The sequence below is a fragment of the Cydia strobilella genome, chromosome Z (assembly GCF_947568885.1).
Source record: "Cydia strobilella chromosome Z, ilCydStro3.1, whole genome shotgun sequence".
NCBI lineage: Eukaryota > Metazoa > Arthropoda > Insecta > Lepidoptera > Tortricidae > Cydia > Cydia strobilella.
Window position 1 is genome coordinate 56,082,741 of NC_086068.1, and position 14,169 is coordinate 56,096,909.

Here is a 14,169-nt window from a genome sequence, read left to right on the forward strand (position 1 = left end):
TTTAGTTATTATGTAACACCCCAGTTCAGGGGTAGGGGTTCCCAAACTGTACGCCGCGGCGCCCTGGCCCTCCTCCTAACCATGTTAGGTATCTATTTCGAATAGCCTAAATAGCTAGGTTAGGGCGCCGAGGTTAAATTTTAATATACGTAATAATAATATAATTATTTATTCAGATAACTAGGATCCATTGGGGTTAGGTACACGGTGACTTAAAATCTATTGTTAATATTTAAAATACTAAATAAATTAATTTAATGAAATAAAAATTTACATTAAATTACCTAAATTAATATAATCAAAATTCACAATAAATTATTAAAATCAATTAAACTAGAACTCACAAATAAATCAATAAAATCAATTAAATTAAAATTTACAAAATTAACTACCCATGATCATTAAGTTATGAATGTGTTTGTGCATGGGCGAATCAGGCGTTTCTACAAAAACTTTTAGGATGCCGTTAGAGCTGCTCCGCATCCTACTGACTAGCGAGGCAGTTATTTTGCGCACGATGGCGTGAAACCCGTCTGTGCGTGCCTCCGCAAACATTTTAGAAGCACTACAGAAGCGCGGGGCAGCTTCAACAACGCCCGAAAGCCGTTATTATATTGTACCCTCAGGGCACTGAGAGCCTTCTGAGTGCAATTGAACCACAGGCTGCTCATGTAGAAGCTCTGACAGAACGCTTTAAATAGCGTGATCTTGACTTGATCCGAGCAACGAGCAAACCTGCGGGCCAACATGTTACTCCTCACCGCCAGTGCCCTGCGTTCTCTTTCCCTTTAAACTTACAATTGCACCCGGACTGAAAAAGATTGAGAATACGTAAACCTTATTGCAAAAAATAAGGTACAAAATAATACAACTTACTCGTCTGTTTGTTGCGAGGATTCCGGGCACTTTATCTGATCCATCTCCACAATTGGACACTGTAAGAAATAAAATGTGACGTTCCACGAGGGAAGGTACATAATGGCGGTCGGCGCTTACATCGCGTTATACCGCATTAGTATTGTGCCGCCGCTAATAATGACGTAAGCGCCGACCGCAAGTCACCTTTCGTCTGAAATTGCACAAATAATATGGAACTTGTGATCTGACCAGGGGCCTATTTCTCGTAAATATTAGTTTACAAGTATATTAGTTATTAACTTATTAGTTACTAGTAAAAATAATACTAGTTCTGATAATTTCTGTTTCTCAAAAAATATTCAAATCTCATTTTAGAAGCTAAATATACTCTAAAAACTGTAATAGATGTCATATATTAAAGAAAAAGTGACGAAGCCCTCCAGTGGTGAAGGCCGGATTCGAGCCGGCGTCTTTAGCTATCGCGGCTAACGCCATGAAACCCTAGGCCACCTCGCGACGGCGGTACCCGTCCCAATTTCTCGACTATATTCCAACTTAGTAAGACTAGGGGAGTTATAGCGAAAGAGACTAGTGCTGCCATCTATGAACAAGTTTGCGCACAAATAAAATTATTTTATGAAATATTTTGATTTGTGTGTTTTAAGTAGTCACACTACTATATATAAATTAAAACTATAATAGATGTCATATATTACGGAAAAAAATATATATATTAGGAAGTTTCTTTAGTAACTTTCCATTTTTGTTCTTCTCAAACGAAATCTTTCATTAAACTGAAACGTAGATGCAAATAGTTCGTATGTATTTCTATACAAAAAAAACTCGACGACGGCGAACTATTATTTATTCTTCTTCACCGTCGGAACCTTCCGAATCAGTCCAACCTTTGTAAATTTGTTTTTTATTATTTATTTTGCCACAAATACTTTGGCCTAATATTTTTTACAAACCTTCAGAGACTAGTAGCTGTATTAACTTTTTTTACTAGTGTAGTTTATTAAATTTTTATTTATGAAACCACAACCCAATGGACTCTAATAATATTAGCTAATATTTATAAGTTGGCAACTAATAACTAATATTTTTTTATTGTAGCGTCGAGAAACGCAGACTAGTAAACTTGTAAAAAATATTAGTCCATGGACTAGTATTATTAGTGTAATGTAGTTTCGAGAAATGGGCCCCTGATGTCTATAATTAGTAAACTAACGTGGGTGGTGGGTGTCGGCTCAAGGGCAGTAACGCCGCGTTAAGTTAGGTTTATCCTCCTGAGACCGAGTTGGTTTTTTTTTTGGAACTCTTAGTTACTATATAGATTCATAATTAGATTGTGGAATATGTGCAAAATTTTGTACGCGGGTCTCAGGACTCAGGATAGGTTACCTATGTGTGTTGGTAAAAACTAGGAGTATTTACAGTCCAATATGACTGGACTCGATTAATAATTTAAACTACTGCGAAGTTCGAGGCGTTACAAACTTGTAACGAGCTCAAGTACTAGAGAAAACTCAAAATATTTACAACAAGATTGAATTCAATACGCTGTGTTTTAACTGACATAACCGAGCGATGATTATATTAAGTTTATTCTTAAGACAGATCCAACGTTAAATTTTAAATTCTTCATTTAAGGATATCGTACCTCAACTAAAGAGAAATGAAGTAAGCAGTGCTCACTCCATACATCAGTTTTGTTACCAAAACGACTATTATTATCGTCGTAGTCGACATCTAGCGTCAAGTAGCGAAATTAACAGTACTTCTACTCGACAATAGATGTCGCGACGAACGAAAGACGGAGTAGATTTATTTATTTACTCGAGTAAATTTTGCAGTTTTGGATTTGGAATTTTCTTTAATAACTATAGTTCCTTATACCTATAGTTCAGAATACCTATATACCTATAGTTCAAAATTCGATTTGATTTTGTCTCCTTAAAAGGAGCAGACTATCCGGTAGAACAACTTTGTCAGTAAAAAAAGGCGCTAAATTCAAATTTTTAAATGAGACTACAATTGCCCTTCGCACCTACCTATATATTCTTTAAATTTGCTCTTTTTTCTACTGACAGAAATGGCTTGACAGACTATATGATATTCAGGAGCTACACCATTACACAAGATATCGGCGTACCTGGCCCCTGTGTGCGCGGATTGGCGGGCGTAACGCCAAGGCGCGAAGGATCAGACCATACTGGACTAGCATGATGCACGTTGGCACGTAAAATGAGAAGGTCACGCTGAAGAACACGTAGCTGGAAAACACAAAGGTAGATGGAAAGTTTTTTCTCATTACTATTTTTTAGAGTAACATTGTTCTAAATTGATTGCTACTGGTAGATAACTCAATTTGGGGATCCGGCACACCCCGCAACAATGGCAAGACGAGCTGTACTCCACTTGAGCTGCTGGAGTCCCGGGCAAGCAACCCGAGAAGATTTAAATCCCTCCTAAATTGTAGATGGGTAATGTGGGTATCCCAATATGGGACCGGCAAGAAACTCGACGGGACACATGTTTTCAAAATATTAGTCTTTTTCCCACAACGTTCAACTCGTAGATTTGCGGAAATAGCTCAAAAATGCTCCTGAAAGTTGGAGAACCTTGTTTTTTAGGGTTCCGTACCCAAAGGGTAAAAATGGGACCCTATTACTAAGACTCCGCTGTTCGTCTGTCCGTCTATCCGTCTGTCCGTCTGTTTGTCACCAGGCTGTATCTCATCAACCGTGATAGCTTAGACAGTTGAAATATTCATATAATATTATGATGTATTTGTGTTGAAAACTAAAAACAGAATCAACAAACGTAATTTTTTTGCCGTTTTTTGCGTCATCATCATCATCAAGAGCTTTGCTCATGTCGGTGGAGTAATTGCCAATCCTTTCTTTCCCGAACCAGTCTTTTGATTTGCTCGTACTGGCTCCGATATGTGATTCTAGGCTTTCCACTGCCTCTCCTGCTTTCCTCTGCCTGCGTTTTTTGCGTAATGGTGCGGAACTCTTCGTGCGAGAGTCCTACTCGCACTTGGCCGGTTTTTCTGTAATTTGCTTTGAAGAGCATTACGATAACTAGGTATTACTCACTCTTCAGTAGTGCTTGGAACGCTCGGCGGACCCTGGTGGCGGCTGCGGCGTATACTACAGGATTGAGGGCAGAGTTGGTATATCCAAGCCATGTGCACCATTGCCATGTGGAGTCTTGTTCGCAGTCGCAGAGGGAATCTGCAAGAGTAGTTAACTGACTGTAAACCTTATTTCAAAGTGATAAGGACCAACTCCGATGACAGTGAAGTGTTGATGTTAGCCCTTAATTTAGCACAAAAAATCAAGGCAGTGAGTGCGTGCCTTCTTGGCTCTCAATATTCTGGTTCTGGTTAGGAATAACAGTTATTGGGAAACGTTTAAGTTTTTATCGCTGACTGTACTTTGTTTTAGCAATGAATCATCATCGAGACAATTCTAACAACCCCATACACAATGTGTTTGCGTTGTTTTATTACAGACTTCCCATGGCCACCTCCTGTCTCCATCATCAGATCAGCTCCACATCATAATATTGTGGTTCAGTTTAAATATCAACGCTCATATAGCAAAGCAAATCGAACGCTGTACAAAAAATCGTGTGTAGAAAGAACGAACCGTGCATGTGCATGTGCAGCGAACTGAGCGCAATTACGATATCGTCATCAGCATCTCGTAACCCAGTTTAAGCGTCTTCACGCAGGCAGCAACAGACAGACGCACATTCGCATTTATATTTTTATTAACATTTTTACTAAATATCAACGTTCATATAGCACAGGCTAAACCGAACGCTTACAAAAAATCAATAAGAAAGTTAAGAATACCTACTACTAGGTAATACTGTGACCCTTACATCGAAATAGTGCAGCGAACTAAGCCGACTTAGCATTGTGTAAGCATCTCGTTACCCAGTTTGTTCATAGGAACAGCGACATCTATCGACGAATTGGGTATCTAAACCGCGAAGGATGTTTGGCAATGATAACCAGGGGGGCAAAACTTAAAAGCGACGTCGGCATCATATGTCCCCCCTCCACCGAGTAGTTCGGTTGCACTGTAGTTGCTCTCCGTGTATTTATTCAATATTTCGGCAAAATGTCGACGAAAGTGCTTTAAAACCTGATACGAGAGTTGCAAAAGACCGTAGCAATACTCGTGAGTAAAGTGAACACACTCGAAGTAACTGAGCAAAATTGCATTTTATTCGACCGGGTAACGAATATCTGTCAGTTGTGTAAACACAAGGTTGACAGCGGTTCAAAAGTAAACCGCCAATCGCGCAAGATAGCGCAATTCACGACGACGCGCAGATTTTTCAAACCTAAACCATCTACACTAATAGCATGAGCAATAGAGCATGACAACACGAACCAAAGCAAACGCGTTCGTGAATGAATCGATCTATATCCATCATGATACAAAATGAAAGAAACAATCTCGCCACGGTATAATAACGACTCTCTCTCACTCATAAGATGACGTAAAGTGAGCAAGTGCCGATATAGTTGCGAGCGGAACCAGTGATACATGCGGATATAAAGATATAAGAGTGATATATATCCCAGTGAGAGAAAGATATATATCACTCTTTTCTTTTTACTGACACATTTCGCCCATCTCTCTTCAGGATCCTCGGAGCGCGAGCTCGACTTGAACTTGGCCGGTTTCGCGTGCCGGAATGAGGGCTACAATTTTTGTGCTCACCAGTTGGCTCCACTGTCGATGTAGGTTCAGAAAAACAGATCTCAAAATTCTTCTATGCTTAGTTTTATAAAATCAATACGTTTTAATATACACAAAGTTATTTTAACGTCTAAATGTGCTATTTTTTCAACCTGTTTAATTTTGCATATATTCTAGTTGGCACTTTTTTTAAACCACTAACATGTATTGAGCTATATCTATTATCTACCATGATTAATCAAAGATGGACAAAGATTTGCCATTATTATGAATAAGGAGTGAAAATTCCTGATAAAGAAGCTTGTAAACCCCAAAACTTCTATGCATTTGACATTTTGATAGACCTCTATCTACACTAGCGCCCCTAGCGGCGAAATTAAACGCGGTAGCCCTCATTGCATGGTCAGGGTCGGAGCGCGGGCTCCCCCTAGGGGCCCTTAGCATATTATGCTTTTTCTACTGTTCGGTTAATCCGCCACTGTAACCAACAGGGAAAATGATATAAAAGCTTGTTATATATTATGTGATAAAAAGTGGGTTAAAGGTATGTTCCTCGGACCAACATTGGGAAATTAAGGTTTAGTACATTTCAGAATAAATTGTATCAAATCACGAATTGTTTTGCTCTATGTCCGCGAAGTAAAGCCAACTCAGGTGGGGGATGCATTAATTTAGTTCCGCTACTCGACAACAGATGGCGCTGCTTGTCATGGAAAACTCAAATTACTTACCTACTGGTAACATGACGAAAAATGGAGTCCAGCATATCAGGAAATGGCACATGAGACGAATTATGGTGATAGTAACCCTTCTCTGTCGCTCTGCCGCTCCTGCTCTGAAAATTATTAAGTAGGCGTCATTATAAAGAAACAAATGAAGATCTTACAGGCCGATATCGTCCGGTAAACTGATAGTCAGTGGGCCCCTTTAGTTATTATGTAACACCCCAGTTCAGGGGTAGGGGTTCCCAAACTGTACGCCGTGGCGCCCTGGCCCTCCTCCTAACCATGTTAGGTATCTATTTCGAATAACCTAAATAGCTAGGTTAGGGCGCCGAGGTTAAATTTTAATATACGTAATAATAATATAATTATTTATTCAGATAACTAGGATCCATTGGGGTTAGGTACACGGTGACTTAAAATCTATTGTTAATATTTAAAATACTAAATAAATTAATTTAATGAAATAAAAATTTACATTAAATTAAATTAATATAATCAAAATTCACAATAAATTATTAAAATCAATTAAACTAGAACTCACAAATAAATCAATAAAATCAATTAAATTAAAATTTACAAAATTAACTACCCATGATCATTAAGTTATGAATGTGTTTGTGCATGGGCGAATCAGGCGTTTCTACAAAAACTTTTAGGATGCCGTTAGAGCTGCTCCGCATCCTACTGACTAGCGAGGCAGTTATTTTGCGCACCATGGCGTGAAACCCATCTGTGCGTGCCTCCGCAAACATTTTAGAAGCACTACAGAAGCGGGGCAGCTTCAACAACGCCCGAAAGCCGTTATTATATTGTACCCTCAGGGCACTGAGCGCCTTCTGAGTGCAGTTGAACCACAGGCTGCTCATGTAGAAGCTCTGACAGAACGCTTTAAATAGTGTGATCTTGACTTGATCAGAGCAACGAGCAAACCTGCGGGCAACATGTTACTCCTTACCGCCAGTGCCCTGCGTTCTCTTTCTCTTTAAACTTACAATTGCACCCGGACTGAAAAAGATTGAGAATACGTAATCCTTATTGCAAAAAATAAGGTATAAAATAATACAACTTACTCGTCTGTTTGTTGCGAGGATTCCGGGCACTTCATCTGATCCATCTCCACAATTGGACACTGTAGGAAATAAAATGTGACGTTCCACGAGGGAAGGTACCTTATGGCGGTCGGCGCTTACATCGCGTTATACCGCATTAGTATTGTGCCGCCGCTAATAATGACGTAAGCGCCGACCGCAAGTCACCTTTCGTCTGAAATTGCACAAATAATATGGAACTTGTGATCTGACCAGGGGCCTATTTCTCATAAATATTAGTTTACAAGTATATTAGTTATTAACTTATTAGTTACTAGTAAAAATAATACTAGTTCTGATAATTTCTGTTTCTCAAAAAAAAATTCAAATCTCATTTTAGAAGCTAAATATACTCTAAAAACTGTAATAGATGTCATATATTAAAGAAAAAGTGACGAAGCCCTCCAGTGCTGAAGGCCGGATTCGAGCCGGCGTCTTTAGCTATCGCGGCTAACGCCATGAACCCCTACTCTAGGCCACCTCGCGACGGCGGTACCCGTCCCAATTTCTCGACTATATTCCAACTTAGTAAGACTAGGCCAGGGGTGTTATAGCGAGAGAGACTAGTGCTGCCATCTATGAACAAGTTTGCGCACAAATAAAATTATTTTATTAAATATTTTGATTTGTGTGTTTTAAGTAGTCACACTACTATATATAAATTAAAAACTGTAATAGATGTCATATATTAAAGAAAAAAATATATATATAAGGAAGTTTCTTTAGTAACTTTCCATTTTTGTTCTCAAACGAAATCTTTCATTAAACTGAAACGTAGATTTAAATAGTTCGTAAGTATTTCTATACAAAAAAAAAACTCGACGACGGCGAACTATTATTTATTCTTCTTCACCGTCGGAACCTTCCGAATCAGTCCAACCTTTGTAAATTTGTTTTTTATTATTTAATTTGCCACAAATACTTTGGGCTAATATTTTTTACAAACCTTCAGAGACTAGTAGCTGTATTAACTTTTTTTACTAGTGTAGTTTATTAAATTTTTATTTATGAAACCACAACCCAATGGACTCTAATAATATTAGCTAATATTTATGAGTTGGCAACTAATAACTAATATTTTATTATTGTAGCGTCTTATGGCTTCGGGCAAACTATTAAGCAAATATGGTATTCTTTTCCTAAGGGTTCTATCCCCGTAGTAGTTATTAATTCTAGGAACGCATAGTTTGCCTGAAGTCACAGCCTTTGTGATGTAAGTGTGATTAACTGGTGTTAATGCATCCTCTGAGCTAAGCTCCCGCCGGCCATGGTTATTGATCGCAAGTAGGTATTTATGTTTTAAACTGACAGGTAAGATGTTGCAAATTTTGAATAGAAGTCTGTAGTTACCTTTACATTTGAGTTTAGTTTTATGGTTAACAAGTAATTTTAAAAATCTGATCTGCATATTTTCTAATTTATCGATATTTTTCTTAGTTGTGAGTCCATAGCTGTCAAGAGCATAGCTCAGTATTGAATCTACAAGTGACATGTATAAACATCTAAGTGTGCTAATAGGAACTTTAAATTTTAAGTGAAAGAATTTACCTAATAAAACTAAGTTTTTCATAAATAAAATTAACATGATATGACCAGGAGAGGTGCTCGTCTCCTTTGATTCCAAGGTAAGTAATACATTCTGCTTGTTGTATAGGTTCACAGTTACAGTTATATTTGTTTAGATGAAAGCAGTGAAAAGTATGGGCATATAATTTGGAAGGGATATTCTTAATTGGTAAATACGGTGAATGAATTAGTAAGAACTTGGTTTTATTGGAGTTGAGAACTATCCCATTGTCGTGAGACCACTTAACGACCGAGTCAATGTCTTCCTGTACTAGACGGAGTGTCCTCAAGGTCAGTGCCCGCGCGCAGGGCGCATAGGTCGTCTGCGAACATGTGCGCTGAGCAATGCTGCAGCACACCGCACAGGCTGTTAACGTGCATCCAGGACTACAGCCCGACACAACACAACTGTTTGTACAACTTAACTGTTTACCAAACCATCTCACTAGATGTCACTGTGCTTAGCACACGCCGTTTCTACTTCGCGGTGTTTTTCCTAGAATAACGACCCGATGAAGTGATTTTTGTAAATGTTGAGAAATAGGAGTCAAATAAGCGAACGGTAGTGTCCATAATTAACCCAGTAAATTTCTTCACACCACCAAAGATAGATATAACTCCGTAATAGATGGATACAGTCTAAGGAAAAAACGTGCCTCGAAAATCACGAAAATTTGATTGTCGATCACATGGCGCCACTAGCTTTGGCCTATTCTCGTATAGAGGGCGTTGACGGTTTCGTTTGTTATTTATAATTTTAACGCATATCAGTTAAAGAACATGGGTCAAAATCATATAAAAATAATTAATGCAAATAAAAAATCATTTATCCATATTTAAATACATTTTAACGTATTTTTATAAATCTACAAATTTTGTTTTAAAGTATGTCGATAGATGGCAGTGAACTTACAGTGGTTACAAAATTTACTATGACAGTACCGCTCTATCTTATTATATCCTCTTCGACACCGTCTAGGCGCTCGACTGTCCTTTAGGACGCCGCTCGGCCTTAGGCAGTTAGTATAGTTAGTGTAGTTTAGTGTAATTGTAACTAGTGCCGACTGGAATACTTCTACATCGTAAATCGTCTTTGCTTTCGCCTTCACCCCTCACGCCCCATCCCTCTCGGAGTAAACTACTCTACAGGTGCATAATAATATAAGAACGTAATTATCATTTCGTCTGTTTTCAAAATCGATTTTAATAATCGAATAAGAAAATCGCAGTGTACAGCACTATTCTTACTTTTGACAGAAAAAATGAGAAATCGACCTTGAACGTGACTCGACAGTGCTCGACAGTTTGAATAGCTTATTTTTACATCGCTGGTTTTGAACGCACGCCAAGTCTGGCTCGTCAAATTTAAGCCGCAATGGAAAGCTAGCGTTGGCACACAATCGCCCGCTACTGTTTTGATGAAAATAATAAAATAAATAGTTTTTTAATCAATAACAGATATTTAAGGACAAATTGTACTTATCAATGAAAGGAACTACCTCCATTAACAGCTCGCAACTTTATTGGTAGTGTTTGAACAGTTAATTATTGCGCAAGAAACCATTTTGTTTTTAAAACCTGACGTCGCAAGCAGACATCGATCGGGAGCAGACTGAAGTTCGCGGCGAGCAATTGAGCCACCGGGTCGCAGTTTCGCCACGCGAGTTGTACATACACTCTTTTCTTCTATCTTGATATATGTAGTTCTGTGTGCCATGCTTTGTCCTTATCACCGACCGGGTTTTTTTTTCATGGTCGGGTTATGGCAGCGTAGGTAGGAGGCGATGGCGAAATACCGAAATTTATAAGAGTGAAAGAGAAAAAGGATTATGCTGCCATACATTAACCTGTCAATACATGAATATGTCTTTCTCTTACCCCTAGTCGCTCGGTTTCAATGGTTTCATGTCTATAACTACTTTACTATGTCTACGCCATTGCGCCTATATTATTCATAATTTCATACTTGTCACCTTCTTACAGACAAATTAAATCCATATATAAACTGTATAAAAACAGGCCTCTCTTACCTAGGATTAGTATTAACAGTGCACGCCTTATCCATTTCATTGGTCGACACGCTATCCGACTTCACAAACGCCTGCGGTAGTGCCACCGCCGCCGCCGCCGGCCAAATGAGCACGGCGAGTAGTTTAGCCTTTTTGGCGCGGTCGGCGCGCGACAGCGGGTCGGTGATGCCGCGGTAGCGCTCCCAGCCTAGCGCGCAGAGGGAGAGTATGGGCTGTGCAGCAGGGGACGTCCAGTGTGCTCCAGCAGGCGCAGGTGATGAAGCTTACGATTTTATTTCATAGTTGATTAGATTAATTACCATTTTACGAAATTATTATAAAAGTAAACTAATCGTGTCATATCATGCAGTCAAAGTGAAAGCGAAATAATACATGGAGACTGATGAAATTCTAATACATACACTAAAAACACATTATTTTATCCAAAATGAAATGAAACAGAAATTTGTAACTTTGACAAACATGTGTTTGCTTCGTTAAAAGTAAATATCTTGGGTCGACTAACTTACGAAGGAAAATAAAACTCTCAGTTAGTCACAAATAGAAACTGACAAACACACTCCATACCTAGTACCTACTTAACTTACTTAGTCTAAAAGTAAACAGCTCCCTAGCAGCCGCCAGTGGCAGCACGCTGACGCCGACCAACAAGTCCGCCGCGGCAAGACTAGCCAACGGATAGTGCTGCGGCGATCGGCGCGCTCGCCAAAGCGCCGACACCACGCCGGCGTTACCGGCGATTGTTGTGGCCACGGTGAGCGCCGCCATCGCCGCCGCCGCCAGCCACCATTTGGTGTCGGCGGCGGCGCGGGGTTTGGGCAACCTGAACTGCAGAAATACTTATTTTTAACGACTTTGTAGCCTAGTCGTTATTGAGCCTGCCTACAGTGCCTACGACGCTCACTGCTTAAGGTCCTGAACGGATTTATTGTGGCGGTTAACCCGTGAATGGTCGGATCGAAAAGTATTAAACTGTCGACCCACCACTCACGGGTCGATGGGAAAACCAGTAAACTGTCGGTCACCAGTGAGCGGCTAATGAGGTGTTGGTGAAATTGAACGCTCTTCTAGAGCCCGAAATTAGGTAGCGTGTTAGACAAGAATAACATACCGTAAGAAACACAAAAAGAAACCGGCCAAGTGCGAGTCGGACTCGCATTCCAAGGGTTCCGTGGATTTAGCAATGTATTTTTCATGTGAAACGTGGGTGAAATGTCTATAAAAATTCCGTTGGGGTCGGATCAAAAACTAAGTAATTAAGTCCGACTCACACTTGACTGCACATTCCTAATAGGTTTTCCTGTGATCTATTTCAAAAGATATTTGTAAAAAACTATTTTGTGTATTTATTTCAAAATTTTAGACCCAGTAGTTTCGGAGATAAAGGGGGGGTGGTCATTTTATCGCTATTTTCTTAAATAACTTTTCTAAACTAGTTATTTTAAAATTACTGCAAAAATATATTTGAGATTCTCACAAAAAGCTCTTTACAGTACATATGGTGCTACTTTCTCGCACTAGTGCGTAAAGAGCACTTTTCGTGCATATGTCGAAAGTTTAAAGGGCCATATGTACTGTAAAACGTTGTACGATACACGTGCGAATAGGTAATTCGCAACTCTTGTCGATTTAATTTATCGCCACTCGTTTCGAATTTCCTCTTTTCCGAACTTGTATCGTAAATAACTATTCTTATGCCATTGAGATTATGAAAAATCCACTTTTCTATACAGCAAGTACAGTCGCCATCAGATATATCGGAACGGCCGAGGTGCTCACAAATATATAAACACGCACTTTAACGCCCTGACAATAGAGGCGTGTTCAGATATTTGTGAGCACCTCGGCCGCTCCGATATATCTGATGGCGACTGTATATGGCTTATGGTAGTGGCGCCATCCGATCGAGAATCAAATTTTCGTGGTTTTCGAGGCACGTTTTTTCCTTAGACTGTCGTGTCCATCTATTACGGAATTATATCTATATTTGGTTTGCGTAAACTCGGGTTACACGCTTTTAGGGCGAAATAAACCGATTTCCAGCTTGCTGGGAATTAATTCCTCAAAACGCTTTTTCTTGGATCTAATGATTGTTTGACTAAGGTACCTGCTACATAAACTAGTCAAATTATAAATATTATAATCGTAGTTTGGGAAAAATAAATATTTCCGCCCGGCATCGAACCGGGGGCCTTCTGGCTGACAGTGCGGACACGCTATACATCAAAAATCACTTGAGTTTCTATGTGTGAACGGCACGTCTGTACACGCGTCATGCGTCATTGTGCGAGTAAGTTGCTTAAAAATAGTACTGAGCGGTCGGCAAACGGCCGTCAATCTGCTGTCGCGGGGCGAGGTAATTCGAGTCGGGGCGGGGCGGTTCGTGGCCGTTCTGTATGATAATACTATTACTTATGTGCCACTACACCACGGAAACGGTGTCTGCATGTACGAAAATAGCGACCATCAGTATCATAAACTGAGACTGTATATTTTTTTCAAACAGCATGGTACAGATGTCATCTCAATACTATTTTGCGAGATATTCCAGTTTACAAATCTGCACAAAGCCTCTATTATCATGGTTAATTGCATGATCAGATATTTTTGAGCACCTTGGCTTGTCAAAAATGTCCTGTTTGAATAGTAAACTGAAAGTTTAAATTAACTATTGAATTTCAGTAATGCTTACCGTGAACCTTCGACGTGTTGCCTCTGTCGCACTTGTAAATTCGTACGTAAGTGTGACAAGGCTCTCAGATGCCTGTTTCGGGCCTCGCCGCCGAGAAGATTATGATACATAACATAACAAGGGTTATAATGAGGGCTTCAGCGTTTAATTTCGCCGCTAGGGGCGCTAGTGTATATGGAGGTCTTTCAAAATATCAAATTCATAGAAGTTTTGGGGGTTTCAAGCTTTTTTATCGGGAATTTTCACTCCTTGTTCATAATTGTGGTAAATCTTTGTCCATCTTTGATTAATCATGGTAAACAATAGATATAGCTCAATAAATGTTAGGGGTTTAAAAAAGTGCCAACTAAAATATATGCAAAATTAAACAGGTTGAAAAAATTGCATATATAGTCGTTAAAATGCCTGTGTGTATATTAGAACTGTATTGATTTTATAAAAATAAGCATAGAAGAATTTTGTGATCTGTTTTTCTGGACCTAA

The 14,169-nt window shown here is 39.3% G+C and overlaps 1 long non-coding RNA gene across 1 annotated transcript; it reads right to left on the reverse strand.

Moving 5' to 3' along the window:
- Positions 1 to 387: 387 nt before the first annotated feature.
- Positions 388 to 11,175, reverse strand: LOC134755242 (uncharacterized). The gene is made up of 3 exons (XR_010129019.1): positions 10,995 to 11,175; positions 3,014 to 3,134; positions 388 to 935 (listed from the first exon to the last, which is right to left on the reverse strand). It is a non-coding gene; the product is annotated as an uncharacterized LOC134755242 (long non-coding RNA).
- Positions 11,176 to 14,169: the final 2,994 nt, after the last annotated feature.